This window comes from Podarcis raffonei, chromosome 4 (genome assembly GCF_027172205.1).
Source record: "Podarcis raffonei isolate rPodRaf1 chromosome 4, rPodRaf1.pri, whole genome shotgun sequence".
Classification (NCBI taxonomy): domain Eukaryota; kingdom Metazoa; phylum Chordata; class Lepidosauria; order Squamata; family Lacertidae; genus Podarcis; species Podarcis raffonei.
The window spans coordinates 78,208,747-78,230,392 of NC_070605.1; positions in this window are offsets into that span (position 1 = coordinate 78,208,747).

Below are 21,646 nucleotides of genomic sequence, written 5' to 3' on the forward strand. Positions count from 1 at the left end.
ATAAATGCATTTTTTAAAAGTGGCACCAGCGGGCGCTGTACAGTAGTCCATGTAAATTTGCATTGAGAGCTATAGAACATTTCTTTTCCTTAGCATTTTTTTTTAGACCAGTATAGATCCAGCCCCATAGCAAGCAGGGTTGGCAGAGAGTTTTGTCCCTCTCCCTTGGGAGACATAATGGAGGCTGCTCCACAGCCGGCCATGCCACTTACGCTGCTACAATATACTGTGTTTTCAAGAATGATGGATTATTTGAGGGAGGTACAACCTCCCGCCTCCATTCCAGTATCCAAGATCTGCAGCAGTAGGCGGCTTATTACTATACTATATAGTCATCATGTTCAGAGACGGTACACTATTCAGTGTGATTTAAGTGTATAATTGGATAGCCCTCTCCAGGATTATAGCATCTGAAATGGGAGCAGGCAAGTGAAAATAGCTCGTTAGTATAACCGTGTGAATAGAATACAGAGAGAACTATAATTGCAGACCACAATACGGTTGATTGGATGCGACTGAAATATGAGGGGGACAAAGAAGAGAGTCAAATCACAGGGTGGGTAGCCAGGTGGACGTGGACGGCTCAGGCTACTGACCTATTGTGTGCAAACAGAGATGGGCAAATGCTGATAGGATAAGAGGTGATCAAAAATAGATGTAAGAGGAAGCAAGAGGCATCAAGTAGATGGAGGCCAAAGCCTCCGTGAGAAACAGTAACCTTTTCAAAAAATAAAATAAAATTCAGCACTATAACATGTGAGTGTTCTTCAGATGTTTCTCCCAGCGGCACACTTAGGATGAGCAGATCTGGCCAAAGATGAACAGCATTTTTCCACCTGGGGGTTAACATCCTCTTGGAGAGGTTTTAGCCTATTGCTGTTTTATACCTAGCTCCCAAGCATACTTACATAGTTGCAAATCCCAGTAATTTTACTGGTGCTGGCTAAGACTGAAATCTTATGTGCACTTCTCTAGCGGTAAATTTCACTGGAAACAGCAGGAAATGCTTCCCGGTACACATGGCTGAGCTGTTAGTGTTTCTGTTTTCCCAAAGCTCTAATAAAACGCAGAGGGCTCCAGGAGCAAAGGGTCTTGAGTTCGAGTCTTGACTCAGCCACGGAAATCTCAAACAGCCTTGATTCAAATGTGTGAGATTACCTTACGGGGAAAATAAATGTTGTTGTTGTTGTTGTTTAGTCGTTTAGTCATGTCCCACTCTTCGTGACCCCATGGCCCAGACCACGCCAGGCACTCCTGTCTTCCACTGCCTCCCGCAGTTTGGTCAAACTCTGGTAGCTTCAAGAACACTGTCCAACCATCTCGTCCTCTGTCGTCCCCTTCTCCTTCTGCCCTCAGTCTTTCCCAACATCAGGGTCTTTTCCAGGGAGTCTTCTCTTCTCATGAGGTGGCCAAAGTATTGGAGCCTCAGCTTCAGGATCTGTCCTTCCAGTGAGCACTCAGGGCTGATTTCCTTCAGAATGGATAGGTTTGATCTTCTTTCAGTCCATGGGACTCTAAAGAGTCTCCTCCAGCACCATAATTCAAAAGCATCAATTCTTCAGCAATCAGCCTTCTTTATGGTCCAGCTCTCACTTCCATACATCACTACTGGGAAAACCATAGCTTTAACTATACGGACCTTTGTTGGAAAGGTGATGTCTCTGCTTTTTAAGAGGCTGTCTAGGTTTGTTGTTGCTTTTCTCCCAAGAAGCAGGCGTCTTTTAATTACGTGACTGCTGTCACCATCTGCAGTGATCATGGAGCCCAAGAAAGTAAAATCTCTCACTGCCTCCCTTTCTTCCCCTTCTATTTGCCAGGAGGTGATGGGACCAGTGGCCATGATCTTCGTTTAAAAATAAATAAATAAGGACAGGTAAATCAATAAAAATGTTAATGGTGTGACCATTTCAGTCATTGACGGCATGAGTGCATGTGTCTCACCTGACTTTTCCCTTGCTGTGTCTCTACTGCATACAAAGAAGTATCGTGAGAAAGGGGTGGGTGGGAATGCGGCAGCAGGAGAACCAGATCGACTCCACCTATGCGTTTGCACCACACTGACCTCAGCACCACCTCTCCTTACAATGGATCAGCAAAGGTTTCTGGCTCCTTTTTGTTTTTTATCAATAGCTTCTCTACAGCAAGAGATATTTCACATGTATAAAAACATAGCATATGCAAATGGTATGCAAACTTGTATCTTATTTTTTCGTGATGTGTAAGTGGTCACCCTACAAAAACTTGCAAGCCTGAAGTCTGCTCTTGCATGCTTTCAAAGATGTCTCAAGTCCTCTGCCAGGGTGTAAGGCTTGCACAGAAGACAAGTCAATGCAGAAAGTGTTCCCTGCAGGCAGAAAGTCTGAAAACCACTGGCCTAGATTGATGGAGAGATAGATACCTGTGTTTTGGCAAGGGAAGAACATTTTGAAATCTAAACTTGTTTTTTCCCCAGCCTGCAACTACCATTAGACAGGGACTTAAGTCTAAAAACAGCAACACATAATTAACAGCATGTGTTAACTGACCACTAAAGCCGTAATGCAGTGTGACTTTTCTTTTTTAGTTTGCAAATCACACATGAACACACGTTTCCTTGACAAATACGTGATGTAGCATTGGGCTGATATGCGAAATGCGCAATTCAGATCTCGTGCTTTATGACGCTTGAGTGCTGTATAGACAGACTTCTGCTTACATATCCATCATTTGATATTGACAGCGTACATCTTTAACCTTTCGGGCAGATTTAAATATCATAATGAAAGCAGAAACAGTTCTGCCCTCTTGTGGCCAAGTCTGCTACTGCATGGTTTTCTATGCTGCAAAATATATTTAAAATGCATATTTAAATATAGTAAAATGCAGCTGGGTGGTATCTTAAGATTCCTTGGAAAACAGAAAGAAGGTAAGCATGTATAGTTAAGCATAAGAAGAACATTTTTTTGCATTAATCACTCTTTCTTTTCTTTTTCTTTTAAAAAGAAAGAGCTTTCCTTTTATATCATAGAATTGTAGAGTTGGAAGTGATCCTAAGGATCACCGAGTCCAATCCCCTGCTGTGGTCTGGTACACATTTACCTGAAAGCATTATTTAATGACACCTGTGAAATTTACTTCAAAGTGGCTGACTCCAGCAAAAGGGGCTCAGGGTTTTATCTTAGATCTAAGAGCAGAGACGCTTCCCACATTACAGACAGTGATGTCGCCACATGTTTAATATGTGCTTTTCGCAATGACTCCTGCAGTGTTCATCTCACCATGTGTTCACCATGAAAACGTGCTATGGAGAACCTCGGCTTATCACAGTGTGAAGGTGTAATATTCTCAAGTGAACAAAATTAGAAATAGATGTAGCTGCCATGTAAGGGTAATCAGACACACACACACACACACACACACACACACACACACACACACACCATTTGGAGAGTAGGTAATTAATCCTGCAATGTTTGAAGCAGTCCTGAGAATCCAAGCTCCTAGATTCTAAATTGCAGTTTCTCAGGTTTGCAAGGGAGAGAAGCGGGGGAGAATATACCGGTATTTTTTGCTAAATGTTGGGGAGTGAGATACTGGGAGTATAACAGCAGGGGGCAGTGAAGGGCTTAAAATACAACTAGATTAATCAGTGCAGCACCTAAATGAGATATGAGATATTCATGATGGTCATTCCTAACATTCACTTTATTTGTTTCAAGCATCCACAAAGCAGGGCTCCAGCATTGCAGCTGGGGTGGTTAATTCTTTCTCTTGCACCCATCTTCCCCATTCATTTTCAGTTTTGCTATTTGCCCCACTGGGAAGTTCATAGTTCTTCCTCGTGGCTGTTTCTAAAGTGAAATTCAGTTTCCCAGATAACGTACCGTTTGGTCCTGGGAAATAAGCTAGGTTGGGCTGGGAGATTGTTCTCCATTAGCAGGAAATACAGGTGCATTTGTATTCCACTTCCATGACTCAGGGAAATCCAAGACCAGACACCTGCAAAGCCAGAGGATAGCTGTCAACTGTCCCTTATTTGGCGGGAAACTCCCACCAGCGCCGTGTCCCGCTGCTGTCCCTTATTGACGATGTCCCTTAGATTTCCCAGGTTTCATGCTCACCCGGCTCAGGAGGGAAGCAGCGGCTCGGGGTCCTCTGCCTCGAGAGAGAGAGCGCGCACGAGCTGCCACGTCTCCGTCTCTCCCTTTTCCTCCTCAGGGGCGCGTCGTGAGGAGACGGGTGGCGGCGGGCAGGCGGGCAGGCAGCCCCTCTCTTGCAAGACTTCCGCCGCACTGCCAGCGGAAGCCGGAGGCGGCAGCGGCGGCTGAGGAGGTGGCCTGAGGAAGGAGGAAGAGGAGGGGATGGGGAGGGACGCAGAAGGGCGGTGCCTCAACCGCCTTATGCCGGGCTTGAGGGTGGCGTGGGTGAGAGTCTCTCTTCCTCCCTCCGTCTCTCTCGGGCGGGGAAGGGCCGATGGAACTCCTCGCGCCAGGACGACGGCAGCCCCGACATGCTGCTTAGCATACCCTCCAACCAGTGCAGCATCTTAATGTAGTGATTTCCCCCTCTGCATCCCTTTCATAACTTTTACTTTTATAAATCATTTGTCCATCCATATTTCAAATTTTTACTACAAGTTTTCTGTCAATCCTACCAATGTATGTAACTCTTTACAATAGCTTTTCAACTAAATTATAAACTTTCCCCATTCTTTGTTAAAGAGGTCCTCTTCCTGGTTTCTAATTCTGCCTGTAAGCTTTGCCATCTCGACGTTGTTCATCAGTTTTGCCTGACACTCTTCTTTGGTGGGAGTTGTAGACCCTTAGGAGCATCTAGTCCAACCCCCTGCAAAACACAGCCAGTCACAGCCAAAGCAGCATGGCTCCATCAGTGGTGGATTTCTGTATAAGCTAAGCAAAATCCCTTATTTTGGTGGCAGATTCCTTATTTTCGAGGCTGCTGGTCCCTTATTTTCAAATCTGTAAGTTGACAGCTATGAGCCAGAGTTGAATTAGATGGGATAGCTCAGTGAGCAGAGCTGACAGAGTTGAGCCCCACATTGAGCAAAAAGATTCCTTCATTGCAGAGGGTTGGACTAGGTGACCCTCATGGTCCCTTCCATGGTTCTTTGAAATTAAATTCCTTTACGTTCCCTCCTCCCCTTACCTCTCTTTCTTTCCTTTCTCAATAATTTCTTCACAAACAAGGCTTCAGTTGGCTTCATGTTAAAATGGTTTCCACAATGAATGTAAATTCTACATTGACTTTGATATCTCTCCTGAAATATCACTGGTTTGCTCATTTCCATATATAGGGTACCTACATTCTGCTAGTTGCATGGCAACATGCGCAAATGGCTTTAGATAACTATTAGGTCCATAAATTGCCATATAGCATATATTCAACACAAGAAACAGTGGCAATTTGTTGTTGACAGAGGACAGCTGGACATATAAAGGGCCCCATTACCTTCTGTAGCTTAGGGTCTCATCAAACCTAACTCTGGCCCTGCTGCTGAGATGTGATATATTGCAAATACGATACATTGTGGTGGGCCAGAATGCTTGCATTGTTGCTGTGGGTTGCCTTTCTTTCATGAGAACAAAACCGTCTCTTTCCCTCCCCATTCCAATACTGTACTGCTTCATTCTATATTTCCCAGCTCCATGAATTGAGGGGGGGGATATTATTTTGGTAGAACTTGATTTCCTTCTATGAATTAATCAGCCCTGACAGATTTGCGACTTTCCGTGACCCTTAAATTTTACTGTCTGCTAGCGTGTCAGGCACCGATTTTCTTCTACCCTTACCCTAGAGCACACACATGGCAATGATCTTCCTCTAACCTGACAAGGGCAAGGACTCATACCCAATAAAAGGGCATCGTCTGTATCTCTGTAGGGCAACTGAGGTCAGAGAAGGAGGCTGGTGGAAATAATAAGGGCAGGCTGAAGCTGACTCGGTTTGAAGAGACATAATATGTTCCTTTGAGCCAGCCTCACTCCCTTCCTATTTCATTTGCGTAGATAGACCTACAAACAATGTTCAGAATCATAAGAGTTAGAAGGAGGCCAGCCACCTGGAAATAGCTATGGGAAAAGGTTTCACATTCTTCCTAAGGCATTCTTGCTAAACCACCCTTAGGAGTGCCATATATTCATCCACTTTAATCAATGCTTTATTTTGAAGGTGGTGCCATATCTCAGAGGCTTTGCATGCAAAGTCGTTTTTATGCTCAAAAATATTTTTTTTATTTATACTTTTCAGTCTTATACATTTCACTAATTTTATACATTTCACTGATTTCACAATCATTTCGACATTTCAAAACTCGACTTCCTTCCCCCTCTTTCTGCGGTTCCTGAAATTTGTTTTTTTAAATATTTTCTGCATATCCAAATGAACTTAATTTGCTCATTTATTCATCTTCTTTAAATGCAATCATCCTGCCAATGTTTTTTTCTGTTTATAATTTATCAATAATTATTCAATAAACCATTTCCATTCATACACACACACACACACACACACACACACACACACACACACACAAGTTTCGCCATTTCTGCATATTCCATAAGTTTTTGTATCCATTCTTCCTTTTCCGGGACTTCTGTTTCTTTCTGTTTGGGAACAAATAATATTCTTGCCTCTGTCGTAGCATATGTGAATAAGTTTCTACACATTTTGCATGCAAAGTCTTGTCCTGAAGACACCAGTGGCTTGGGTGCTACATTTGCAGGGCTGACTCAAGAAAGGTTGTTGCCTGAGGTAAACAAGATGGCATCTCCCAGCCCCACTCCATATTCCATGTACAGATGGACAGTGGAATCTAAGAATCACTTAGGAGGCAAGTGGCACACACAGATCTGTCATCTAACACCTTGTTCCTTTCCCCTACCTGCCTTCATCTGCTACCAGAGGCAGCCACCTAATGATAGAGCCGGCTCTGGATATTTCCGCTGCTGTGGAGACAAGCCTTTTTCTGTTGTAAGCTATCATTATGCATATGATGAGACAACACTGGAAGAACACGATTTAAAGGGGAATTAGCATGAACGATACTGTCCCGTACACAATAATTTATGGACTCTGGATGTGTAAAATGCAGAGTCATAGCTTTCTTAACTGTTTGCTAATATGTTCTACTCCGAGACAGGTTTAAGACAAGTCCTGTTTAAAGAGCAGGATTTCTAGGTCGCCTGCGTATCACCAGAGCTCGTGTGGGCTTCCAGGTTTCACAGAGAATCTGAAAGAGCTGGAGTGCAATACAAGATTGTTGCTATGGCAACACGCAGACGGCATCAGAAATGACAAAGTTGCTTCATTTTGCTGCACACTCTGTGACATCTGTTTCGCCCAGGAAGAAGAACCTATCTTGCAAATCCATGCACCTTCTCTGGAACAATGGTGGATAATTTGTACATATGACCTGAGTGACATGTAATAGGGAGCAACTGAGGGCAAATGCTAAAAACATACTGAAAACGGGAGGCATCAGGAAACACACGCTTGGGAATGATGAAACAAAAATAGTTGGCTCTCACAACACAATTACGCCACACCTCTGGGAATATGAAGTGCTGACAGCAGGCCCTCCAAGTGTCCCTATTTTCCAGGGGCAGTCCTGGATTTACAGAAGCTGTCCTGGTTTCTGATTTGGTCCTGGAGTGTCCCACTTTTCCTTAGGATGTCCCTATTCACTTGGAGAAATGTTGGAGGGTATGGTAGATGTCACTGTATTCATCAGAGGGTATGGAGCTATGTGAGCCCTGAGCCAAGGAGATAACTCTGCAACCTTTAGAAGACATCTGAAGGCAGCCCCGTACAGTTGGACCTTGGAAGTCAAACAGCTTAGTTCCTAAACATTTTGGCTTCCAAATGTCGCAAACCTGGAAGTAACTGTTCCGGTTTGCGAACTATTTTTGGAAACCAAATGTCCGACAGGGATTTTGCAGCTTCTGATTAGCTGCAGGAGCTTCCTGCGGCCAATTGGAAGCCGGTCTTTGGTTTTTGAACGTTTTGGAAGTCGAACAGACTTCCGGAACAGATTCCGTTCGACTTCCAAGGTACGACTGTATAGGGAAGTTTTTAAATGTTTAATGCTTTTATATATGTTGGAAGCTGCCCAGTGTAGCTGGGGCAACCCAGTCAGATAGGCAGACTAATAATAATAATAGTAATAGTTATAGTAATAAATAATAATAATAATAATAATAATGGGACGCCCCTATTTTCATCAGAGAAATGTTGAAGAGTATATGAGAGGACAGTTCTCGCTTTCTCGTCAGCTTCTGCTATGCTCCCCCCCTCACACCCCTCACTCATTGTGACAGGATGCCTGAAACGACTCGCTAAATCTGTAACTGACAGCTAGAAGAGGGGAGAGAGAAGGCCTAGTTCCTAAGATACTAAGCTGAGTTGATTTACTAAAACATGAACCTCGGGGCATCCCAGTCTAATTCATAGCTCTGACATGCACTCCCCGGTTGACCTTGAGCAAATCACTTAGGCCATGTTTGTACTCGATGTCTCCGGTGACCCTCGGTTCAACAGCAATCAGAGGTCCAGAGCCAAGAACTGTAGGCCTTTCCACACATTGCCAGGACCTCCTTTGTTCTCTGCAGAGGTGCGCTGGAATCAGACAGAGGCTTGCACCTTTCCCCTTTGGGTTTAGCAACGGGCATGTTCCTTCAACTTTTCCATTAGTCATACAGCCGAAAATGAGAGAGGCGGATGGCCAGGAACAAAGGATTCTGACGCTCCCATACTGAGGCCCTGGGGTTGCGGCTGAACTCAGGGTTGCAGGAAGCATTATATATAAACCTGCCCTTAGGCATTTCGGGGAAACTGTGTTTTTAAAACGGCCTTAAAGAAGAAAAAAATTCACTATATGAGCAGTGCTCCCTGGCAAAAAGTACCAGGTGCCTAGGTGCTAATTTTACACATTAAGGAAAACCGGGGAGGAAGTCAGAACTGGCTAATCGAAAGTTACAAAGGTCAAGCATTGTGGTCCCAGGGATAAAAGGTTTAAATTCCGTTGGATTGTGCCTTTTGTGTGCAAACCTGGCACTAGCATGGTGGGAGCGAATTGGAGGGGTGGGGAGTTAGAGATTGGCAAATCTGTCCGTGTCGGCTTATCCCCATTTCTCATTTTTCCCGTCTTATATTCGGCTCTTCACATTTCCACATCTGTTTCCTATTTACTTATTTATTAAAAGATATCCTCATGGAAATTCATCAACTTCTTCATGTGTGCATCTCCTTAATATACAATTTTTTGCATGCAGTTTTGCCTAACATGCACAGTTTTGCAAAGCGTTTCCCATAATGTAAAGCATCTTTGTATTTTATTTTCACGAACATATACTGTATACAGCGGGTTTTTTCAGTTGCAACTCACAGGAACTCAGTTCTGGCACGTCTCAGGTAAGTAACATTGCTATTCTAAGAGAACGAGAGAGATGTTCATGGTGAGTTCATGGAGATGTTCATGGCACCTCTTTCTCTAGAAAAATAGCACCGACTCTGTCTCTGTGTGCATGTGTGCGTGTGTGCGTGCCTTTTTTTTTGCATGCTTTGCTCTAGTCTGTGAATTTTTGCATGCGATACTTGGCTGGAGAACCGCGCCGTGAAATCTGGAGCAGCATGTATCTTGAAAAGTGATTATGTCTCAGTTCACACACATTGTTTCAAAAAGTTTTGGTTTGTGAACTGAATCCAATTTCTCCTGCATCCTTAGTGAGAAGGAATGGGCATCACAGGACAGCCACATTTGGGGGGTGGTTGGTGGGCAAGGAGGCAAGCCACAAGTTTACTGAGTGCAGCATACAAGGAGCAAGGCAGAACAGACAGGAAAAGGAACCTGTTTGTGATTACCCACGTGCTGGGCGAATCCTACTGTTATGTACTGAAGTTCTCACCCTGGGCCAGCAGGGGGATACTGTAGATAGTTATGCAAATGAAGGATTGAAAAGTGACGTTCAGTGATTGGATAGTTTTGTATGCAAATGAAGGATCGAAAAGTGACATTCAGTGATTGGATAGTTTTAGAAAATGGCAACAGTTACAATTGTTCTGGAGCTCTATATAAGCAGGCTGACTGAGCCCTCAGCTTAGTTCTGTTCTGACATCTGAATAAAGAAGAGCTGTTTGAAGAATCGCTGTGTCGTCTGCTATGTTCGCCCACAACTTAACACCTACTATTGGGTGGAGACTGGAAAGAGGAAAACAACAGCCACCCAATTTCCTGCAACCACTAAAATGGCCTTGTCCATGCCCAGTGCCTCTGAAGCCTGTTAGGGGCTGGGAATGTCCCCAGCCTGAAGCCCTGAAGACCTGCTGCCTGTCAATGTTGACAACACTGATGTAGATAGACCAAAAGTCTGACTTGGCTATGTTCCTATTCTGATGCACACTGGATATCACTTAATGTGTCTTCTGGGCTTAAAATGCTACACTGAGTGTTTTTGATCAGGATACTCTGATCATCTAGTGTGGAATGATGATTAAAAGCATGAGCTTCAGAGCTCACTTCAGACATGAACTCACTCCTTTTATTATTATTATTAAAACATTTTCCTATCTCACCTATGTATTGGAAAGACTCCAAGGCAGGTAAAAATAGAATCCGTTCAACAATGGAGCATTAAGCGGCCATTATCTCTCAACTCTCTTACGAGATTAATATATGCGGAGCACGTAGGGGAAAGCACTGCATAAAACAGTAATTATTATTATCGATCTCAAGTGACTACAAATATTTGTACTCATAACCAGCCGTGCTATCCTTGCAGCGGAATAATAACTATCTTTTAGACACTGGAGGGTGCAGAATTCAGGGCAGCTGGAAAAATTGCAATAGATCTGCTAACAAGAGACGCTGGTCCAATAAAGTGCTTTCTTGTTCTTTGGAGCAAACTTGCCAACACGCAGTACTAAGCATTCTTCATGCACTTTTCTTCTCCTGCCACAAGAGGTCATCTTCTAAATATCCCACTATAACAATCATCAGCCATCAATCTCTGCAGAAATTAGAACACACAAAGGAAGCAGCTGCACAGTATTCTTTTCCAGATATAAAACTATTTTTGGGGGGTGATTTTATGTTGTTTTAAATTTCGCATAGTGTTGCGTTTTCATATTAGCATTGCATTTTAATTGTTGCACCTTAGGGCGAAGGGTGGGTCATATAAATTGTAACAACAGCAACATCTCTCATGGGTTTGAAAAGTGGGCGAGGAATAATAACAATCTGTGCTAACTGCTGCATCTGATGGTGGAGGTATCGCATCTATCTGAAGCAAAATACAACCAGTGTGTGGGCCCTTAAAGATGGGAGCTGCCTTATTTGAGCATGTGCATCTGTAGGAGAAAGTCAGTGAGATGCGTGGAGTGGGCCGAACAGTTATGTCTGTTATACGGTGTTTGCGCACACGCATTATTGTAATATAGGGTTGCCATACATGTGGGGAAACCCGGACATGTCCTCTTTTGGGGGGCCAACATGCCCATCCAGGTGGATTTTTACATTTTTAAGGAAATGTCCAGTTTTTTTGGGGGGAGGCTTGGGCTTGGGGGGTTGGGCTCGGGCTGCTATGCACACCATGGTCACTGCCAGCCTGAGTTGGTGAAAGAAGCATGTGGACACGGTGGCGGTCCTGCAGTCCTGCACGCCTCCCCCCCCCCCGCTTGGACTAGCAGTGGCTTGGGCTGTCCTCTTCTTTGCTCTTTGAGATGTTGTTGTTGTTTAGTCGTTTAGTCGTGTCCGACTCTTTGTGACCCCATGGACCAGAGCACGCCAGGCACTCCTGTCTTCCACTGCCTCCCGCAGTTTGGTCAAACTCATGCTGGTAGCTTCGAGAACACTGTCCAACCATCTCGTCCTCTGTCGTCCCCTTCTCCTTGTGCCTTTCCCAACATCAGGGTCTTCTCCAGGGAGTCTTCTCTTCTCATGAGGTGGCCAAAGTATTGGAGCCTCAGCTTCACGATCTGTCCTTCCAGTGAGCACTCAGGGCTGACTAATATCTCCTAACTTCATGAACTGTACCATTTTCTTCTTTCTTTCTGCTTGAATGTTGCTGTTGCTATTGCTGTTGCTGTTGTTGCTGTTGTTGAATCTACTCCAAAGTTCATATGCAGCCTTTAAAAATCAGAAAGAAGAAATCCTAGATTGAATGATATTGATGTGGACGGGAGCTGGGTCTCATCAGGGGCAGATGGAGTAAGGACAGTAGAATGGAACCAAGGTTAGATGGAGGAGACAAGAGGCAGACAACTGGGGCTGTCAATAGCTTTCCCAGCGCTCACATTTTCCTTCAGGTCACTTCTGGGGAATCCTCAAGCAGTTGAAAGAAGCTAACCTGTTTCCTGTCATTTGGATTTAGGGCATTTCTCACAAAATAATCTTTTGCTGATAAACCTTTTTTATTTTTTGGAGCTGTCCCTGGACCAGAAGCAGCTCACCCAGTGGGGAGCAGCCATAAAGCTAGCTTCCTGGCATTTTACCAGGAGGAAGATGGGAGGTATATAACGCAGCTTGGTGTGGATGTTCTCTAGCAGTACATCCGCCCTGACCTCTCTGCCACTCCTCCTCTCCACCTCTCCCTCCTGGTCAGCGCCAGCAACGTTGCCAATCCAAAAACTTCGGCACAGCTGTGGATTTGGTTTTCATATCCTCTAACTTGATTCTACAGTTTTTAGTGGAAGCAATGGCCTTTTCCCTTCCTCTTCCATTTCTCTGATGAAAATAGGGACATCCTATTCCATACCCTCCAACTTTCTCCAATGAAAATAGGTAAAGGTAAAGGTAACCCTGACCGTTAGGTCCAGTCGTGGCTGACTCTGGGGTTGCAGTGCTCATCTCGCTTTATTGGCCGAGGGAGTCGGTGTACAGCTTCCGGGTCATGTGGCCAGCATGACTAAGCCGCTTCTGGTGAACCAGAGCAGTGCACAGAAACACTATTTACCTTCCTGCCAGAGTGGTACCTATTTATCTACTTGCACTTGACGTGCTTTCGAACTGCTAGGTGGGCAGGAGCTGGGACCGAGCAACGGGAGCTCACCCCGTCGCAGGTATTCGAACTGCCAAGCTTCCGAGCGGCAAACCCGCATCCCTTCCCAATGAAAATAGGGGTGTCCCAATCCATAATAATAATAATAATAATAATAATAATAATAATAGCCCACCCATCTGACTGGGTTGCCCCAGCTACTCTGGGTGGCTTCCAAAATATATAAAAACATAATTAAACAAACAAACAAACAAACAAACAAAAACATTTCCTATGCAGGGCTGCCTTCAGATGTCTTCTAAAGGTTGTATATCATCTTGGCTCAGAGGTCACATAACTGCATACCCTCCAACATTTCTCCAATGAAAATAGCAACGTCTTAAGGAAAAGCGGGACATTCCTGTTTATCAAATCAGAAACCGGGACAGCTTCTGTCAATCTAGACTGCCCATTGAAAATAGGGACACTTGGAGGATCTATTCCATACCCTCTGACATTTCTCCGATTAAAATAGGGACGGCGTAAGGAAAAGCGGGACAGTCAAATCGGAAACCAGGACGGCTTCTGTAAATCTGGGACTGTCCCTGGAAAATAGGGATACTTGAAGGGCCTGCCATTATCCCCTCACAGAGCTATGATTCCCAGTGTACCCTGGGAAGAGGGAGGGATTGTTAAGCCACTTTGGGGTGAATCTCTGAGGGATCTCCTAACAGCTCTCATCACCCATAACAAACTACAGTTCCCAGGTTTCTCTGGGCAAAGAAGTGACTGTTCAAATGGCATCACAGTAGCTTTTGAACGCAGCTAAGTCCACCCTTCCATCTGCCGCTCGCGACAGCGATACCCCACAGCTGTCTCCCAAGTAAGATTAGCACTTTCTCCTTAATGTGGGCTCCTGAGGGTGGCCTCTCCTCGCTGACTATAATTAAGCTCATGTTTACAGGCAATGCGAGATTTCATTATTTCAAGGAACGTTTGCGGCTGAGGAGAAGTGAGCGGATTTATTTCGCTCTTAGGTTTCACAGGTAGCGTTAGTCGGAATTTCCGCATTCTCGGTACGTGCGGTGATTTTTAGCTTGAAGCCTAATGGGACTGGAGTTGGGGGCTGGGAGATGTGATTAAAATGGGCCTGCATTGCATCGAGGGAGTCCGGCTTTTGAATTAATCTAATACCCTTCATTAATTATTGACCAAAATAGTTATTCCTACTTCCACACTAGTTCATTACATACGAGGGAAATCGCAGGGGAGATAGCGCAGCAACAATAATAAGCCGTAAACTAAAACTTTTTCCCATTACTGCTTCATTTCTCTCCTTTCATTCCCAGATAAGGATATGGGTAAGAACACACGAAGGCATAAGAAATAAAGGAGTAATTAACAATTAAAGACCCTGGGCAGAGAAAGAAAAACCTGACTAAAAACCTTCCCTCAGAGTGGAACCGGCGTGCATTTTGACGTGGAGAGCTCCGTTATTACGGACAGTAAAATTCAATTTATATTCCAGTATTGGAAAGGCTTAAGGGTTGGGAACAACAAATGAGAACGAAGGTTTCTGCCAGGAGTGAATTATTTTTTACCTTTTTTTTTTTGAAAGAGGGGTTTATTACCGCCATCTTGACAGATCATTAACTATATTTGTATGAACGGAAGGAAGGAAATAAATTGTCTGTCGCCCCTTCATCCTCACAGCAAAGCCAGAGTAAAACAAATTAGCTATTTACTTCTCACACGCACTATATTTGCTATAATTAAATGCCATCTGTTATTCCTAATGCATGATCTCAAAGTAGCAATGGAGATATAGCATATAATAGTTATCCCTTCAGTCTTAGTGGGCCACATGGAAGCAGGCAATGATTAGGCCTCTGCACCCATCATTGGTTGCGTAAATTAAGAGGAAATTTGGAATTCATAGGTACGTCTAGCGACAGTGGACGGACACTTTTGCTGAAAGCAATTAGTCTGCCATTTGATAATGATGTGATTAAAACCTGTAAATGACTTCAGCTTCAGCCTCTTGCAGTTCAATTAGGGTATGCACATGATGGATTGATGTGGAAGATATTTATAGTGCACAGTGGAGGACAGAGAGAGAGAGATGGCCAATTGGCCTGAAAACTCATTGATGGAAGTTCAGATTTAGGCCTGAGAACTGAAAACAAAAGAAAACACACACTTATTTATCCCATTATTATTATTATTATTAGTTCGTGAATAGTCTTATTCTGCAAGGTCAATGAATTTTCTAATACTTCAATCATGCAGTTTCAAAACACGGACTTGCCAAATGTAATTCAGTGCCTGCTCATTCGTTTAGTAAGCGTGTACTAAAATGTTTGCCTTGTTCGTTGGATAGAAATGTGTATATAATTACATATTGTATGTTGTGCCTTACAGAGCAACTTGGGACCCAGCTATACAGCTACAAATATAACGTTTTAAAGTGTTTTAAGTGCATTATACAAATGTGACACTAGGTGGCGATGATGAGCTAATGACAAATTCCATATCCTACGGGGTTTGTTTGTTTTTTGTAAAAAAAAAAAAAAGCATTTTCACAGTGTTTTTTAATATCTGTGTAGATTCAGCCTTGGTGTTACCCTGAATCACAACCAGACTTAGAGAGTTCTTCCTAATACTGGCTTCCTTTCTGAAGATGGCTCCTGGGTGACCTTGGCTACTGTACTTGAGACGGCTCTGTTTTGTGGGTGGGTGGGTGGTTTTGGTTCTATGAGAAGCAATGTGTTTCGTCTGAAGCCAGAGTATGCTGGTCACTCACTCTAGGCTAAAAGAAATTAAAAAATGCTGCATCTAATCAGAGGTGCTTTTTGCAAGCTTCTTAATAGTGTACTTTTTCTTACTTGGCATATCTCCTCCTCCTGTTAGTTCTGGGGAGAAGCGACGAGCTGGGCAGCGAATCCTCCCACCTGGCTTCTGAGATTTCACTAAACGTCGCCCCCATTTTCATGCTTACCTTCACAATCATATGGCCTAGAAACTTGGGCTGAACATACACCATGCATTTAGAGCACATTCAATGCATGTCCCCCCCCCCTTAATCTGCCTAATCCTTCTCTAGAGTAATCTAAGCATGGCTTTCATCACATACTTTGACAGCATAGGCGTAGCCAGACTTTATTGGAGGGGCAAGCTTTATGTGGGGAAGGGGCAGAACCGGGTTATCTGTGACACAATTGGTCAGTTAGTTAGTTTTATTTATTTACCTGATTTAGGGGCCACAAATACTCACCCTGCCCCCCCCCCCAGCTACACACATTTCAATAGTGATTTGTTGGGGGGGGAGTTTTTAGCCTCATAGACTCATAGAATTGTAGAGTTGGAAAGGACCCCGTGGATCATCTAGTCCAACCCCCTGCAATGTTGGAATCTTTTGCCCAACATGGGGCTTGAACCCATGACCTGAGATTGAGACTCTCATGCTCTACTGACTATCTTGAACGCTCCAAAGATTTACAGAGCATGAGCTACAAGGGAGAGTGAAATTGTTGGAAACTGCTTCCCTTCCCTTTCTGCTGATGAAAGCCTTGTGTCAGCCAAGCAACCCAGGACTCCACTACATTGGGAAAGAAAAAGCGCTTTATATGAGTCGTTTATGCATTCTAACACTGTGGCACCAGATGGCGCTGTGGAGTTCCGTTTTTGCCAACCTGATTTCTCACACAAAGTTTACGGTACGTTTAACTGAAACGCTCTAGATACAGCAACAACTGGATAGAACTCAGCTGACAACTCCTGGGTTTAAAGGGTTTGGGTTTTTTGTCTGGCTACCTTTTTGAATGAGAAGATCCAGTTTTGCTCCACACCAAAACTTTCCCCCCTGAAGCAATCCCTCCCCCAGCTCCTTCATGGCTAGGATTGGCTCCCCTTGCTTCACAGAGATAGCTGTCTATTCACAGCCTTTGCCCCATCTGTTAAAGTAGCAAGTAATTAAGGGTAGGACATTATCTATGGGTTAGGGAAGCAGGCACTGGAAGGTTTAGCGCTTAAGCTAATTCCATAAATCCATGGCAAAACCAGGGATGGAATTACAAAACCTGACCACTCTTGAGTATCTTGCTGACATATCCGAGCGAACACCCACCTCGATCCATCTGCAAGCCTATTTTTCTGTGGAAGGGAAAAATGGAAACATAAGCCTTTCCTAGAGGACATATGGATAGTTAGTTGAAATTTAATGAACTGGGGCTGCTGTATTAGTCAGTATGAGCAGCGCACTGGTCAATAGGCAATCTGATTAAGGAGATTAGGGATCAGGAAGAAAGTGCACTTATTTTCCACACATTTATTTTCTCAGCCAGGCTTTTCACCATGAGTAATAGGGTGCGCTCCCTTCGGAACGGTAGACACCACTAAAGTGCTTTGGCTAAGAAAATTTTGCCCATCCGTTATGCGGACGGGCAAAATAATTTAGCCATGATATGTGCTTGTACAGAAACACAACAAAGGATTAATCTCCTGTGCGTTTGCTGACTGCTCAAGCCGCAGGCCCCAGGTCGTAAACACATCTCAGTCTCATCCTTCTTTTGGCAGGATTTACAGAGTTTTCTGTGCACTTAAGCCAGAGAGCTCTGCCCTGGCTGGTTCTTATTTTTAATGAACTACAACCATTAATTCTGAAGAGAGCATCCTTTCCCATATGTATATATACAATATATAGCTGGAGTTCCGTCAGAGTCCTAACCACCTGACATCTCCACATGTCCAACTGTGGTAGTTCAAAGAGCGAGTAGATCATGCTTTCACCACTAGAACTGAATGAAACTGATGGCTAGCAGGAAAAATATATGCAGACAATCACTTGCCAATTCCAGCTCCTTTCAATAAGTGAAGAGTGGGGTATCTCCAGGCTCCTTGGGACCAATGTGGCCCTCCATGTCTGCCCACCTGGCCCTCAAGACTCTCCATAAGCCAGTGTTTCCCAAACTTGGGTCTCCAGCTGTTTGGGGACTACAGTTCCCATCAGTGCTTTTTTCCTGGGGGGGACGCAGGATTACGCATACCCCTAAACATTTTGTGAATCTACGTTTGGCCTCATTGAGGGGCAGTATTTCAATATGAGTAGGAAAATGAGAGTAGCCCTAAACATTTTTTAAGAAAGAAAAAAAACACTGGTTCCCATCATCCCTGCTAGCTAGGAATGATAGGAGTTGTAGTCCAAAAACAGCTGGAGACCCAAATTTGCCCTAAGCCATGATCCCTCTCCAGGTCATGTCCCCTCACTAGTCCTGCTTTATAAGCTACTGGAACACTTTTGCCTGGCTGGACTGTGTCACTAAACTCTGGTAATGCCTCTTTCTTGCTTGAATGGAGTATGAAGAAATATGTCACAGTGGGGTGTGCACAAGCAGAAACATCTGACTTTGGTGTGGCTGGTATGTAGCTTAATGCGCATCCCTTACTTTTGCCTCTGGCTCTGCTCATCCTTTCCCCTGGTCTTGCCCACCACTGGCTCCCCATAAGGAGCCACCTGGCGGACCCACATAAGTTTCCGCGAAAGGAAATGCCATTCTCTTGCTGAAAAAGTCTTTGCACCCCTGCTAGAAAACTTGTACAAAATAGGTGTTTAGGTTTCCATTGGCATACCTCTCTCTGTTAGACCTCAAGATCAACGTTGTAGAATTTGACCGGGAACAGGTCTTGCCATTCATCTACCCTTGCATCAAATGCATACCCTCCAACATTTCTCCTCTCCTCTGAAATAGGGATGTCCGCAGAGCCTAGGACTTGCCGATCAGAAGGTCGGTGGTTCGAATCCCCGCAACGGGGTGAGCTCCCGTTGCTCGGTCCCTGCTCCTGCCAACCTAGCAGTTCGAAAGCACGTCAAAGTGCAAGTAGATAAATAGGTACTGCTCCAGCGGGAAGGTAAACGACGTTTCCGTGTGCTGCTCTGGTTCGCCAGAAGCAGCTTAGTCATGCTGGCCACATGACCTGGAAGCTGTACACCGACTCCCTCGGCCAATAAAGCGAGATGAGCGCCGCAACCCCAGAGTCGTCCACGACTAGACCTAATGGTCAGGGGTCCCTTTACCTTTACCTATTCCATAATAGTTTTACAATTTATACCCCGCCCATCTGACTGGGTTGCCCAAGCCACTCTGGGTGGCTTCCAACATATATAAAAACATAATAAAACATTAAGCATTTAAAAAAAAAACCTTCCCTATACAGCGCAGCCTTCAGATGGCTTCGGGGGTAGGATAAATCCACATACCTCCGATGTAAATAGAGAGGTCCTAAGGGAAAGTGGGACATTCTGGGATCAAATCAGAAACCAGAACAGCTTCTGTCAATCTGAGACTCTCCCTGGAAAATAGGGACACTTGGTGGGTGTGAAAATGTTTACAACCTAATTATGAAATTGCCGCACAGCCCCACAATAGACCTGTTTGTCTTTGGCTTGAAATTGGCCATGTGATAGCATCAATCTGGCCTTTCCAGCCAGTGAAATTAAGCTGATTTTGTCCTGGTTTCAATGACTTTGTAGGTGGAACTGAAAGAATCCACCAGAAATTTGCAGATTGCTGTCTACAGGAGCAGCTGTACGTAATATCAATGGATGGATGATATGGTGACATTAACACAACATGGGGAGGGCCGCTGCTCAGTGATAGAGCATCTGCTTTGCATGCAGAAGGTCACAGGTGTGATTTCCATCACCTTCAGGAAGGGCTAGAAGAGAACCTTGCCTGAAACCCCAGAGAGCTCTTGCCAGTCAATACAGCATAGATAATACTGACCTAGATCAGACAGCTTCCTATGTTCTGACAAATATCACCAGCTCTTAGCAATGGAGACGAATGGGTTCAAAGAGTATTGCTCATCTAGTTTCCCTCCATGTGTGTTAAGCACTTGAAATAAAAGGGAACTAAGAAATAAAACTTGCTTGGAATTCCAAATACAAATGAGAAACCAATCTAGACCCTTTTCTAAATGAACTGTAAAAAAAAAAAACCTACTACTGCAAATTCCAAGAAGATGGAAATATAAAACCCAAGTAGTACAATATTATTGGCATGTTAGGCTTCAGAAGAATGTCTGCTGCTTCAGAAGACTCATGCAAAGTGTTCAGCGGAACACAAAATAAAATGAGCCACGTAATAAAATATTCCCTTCAGTAAGGGACATATGGTTTAAAAATATGCCACTGGTAGAGGAATCCAAAGGCTCCTTTGCAGTAGTGCTCAAAGTCTTAGTATGTGATCGAAAGTCACTGGTGTATGGATTTTGAACGTGCAATTCTATACGTAGTGCCAAACAAGCGACATGCAAATTGAAAACATGCCACGATGAATGCAAATCTGGTGCCTGAGAATAATAGGACGTATGTAAGAGGATACTTAAAAACAAAGCAAACAACTGAGGCAGATACAGAAAATGGTCTGTAGCTGATGCAATGTAGTTCAAACACCATTAAAATCAAGAGGAATTTTTTGCTATAGGCTTCTATGAAATGCAAACTGGATCCTTTATGTAAATCTCATGATCCCCAAATTGTAGTTGTTATAACCTGAAAAAATATGATATTTTTTCAAGCGTTTAAGGCTGCAAAATACCTTGTTTTTACTTTTTCATCTCTTGCACAAATGGAAAAGACAGTGTGAAATATATTTCACAACAGCAGGCAAGATATCAATCTCCAGTTCTACCATTGTCCTCCCACCCTTAGCATGCATTTGATAATCATCTGGATTTGTACTCCTTCCTTGGAGCACTGACAGCTTCTGACCTGCTCATGACACTTGTGAGCAGATGTGAAAACTTTCGTCCACACCAAAGAAGATGAACACCAGGTGCAATGGCTGAACACCAATAAATCTCCCACTTTCAGATGGGATTCATTTAGGATATTGTCAGCATTACAGTGTGGATGAGTCTAAACCACTGAGCCTCTTGGGCTTGCTGACCGGGGTGAGCTCCCATTGCTCTGTCCCAGCTCCTGCCAACCTAGCAGTTCAAAAGTATACCAGTGCAAGTAGATAAATAGGTACTGCTGTGGTGGGAAGGTAAACAGTGTTTTTGTGCGCTCTGGTTTCCGTCACAGTGTTCCATTGCACCAGAAGCAGTTTAGTCATGCTGACCACATGACCTGGAAAGCTGTCTGTGGACAAACGCTGGCTCCCTTGGCCTGAAGTGAGATGAGTGCCACACCCCACAGTCACCTTTGACTGGACTTAACTGTCCAGGGGTCCTTTACCTTTACCTTTTTTTTTACCTCGTAAAAGCCATCCGTAACATTTGCAAAAGCGATATACATTATCTCCCTTTAAAGAAGATAAAAGGGTATTTCATTTCCTGTTGTAAATTTTGCATTTTATTGCACAACAGTGTTTTAAAGGCAAGCATTCATAAAAGGAAATGAAGGACTTGTCTGCGACAGAAACTCTGCAGATTATGCAACGGAGAACAAGGTGTGCAGACAAAGACATCATCAGACAGGCCCTCAAGCATGGACTACCCTTCAAAGTCCTATAGGAAGGAACAACATACCAATGGATGCAAGCAAATACTGTACTGACTGCTGTGACTTAGAGACACCTCCTCCAGACCCTCCAAGTGTCCCTATTTTCCAGGGATAGTCCTGGATTTACAGAAGCAGTCAGGTTTCTGATCCCAGAATGTCCCACTTTTCC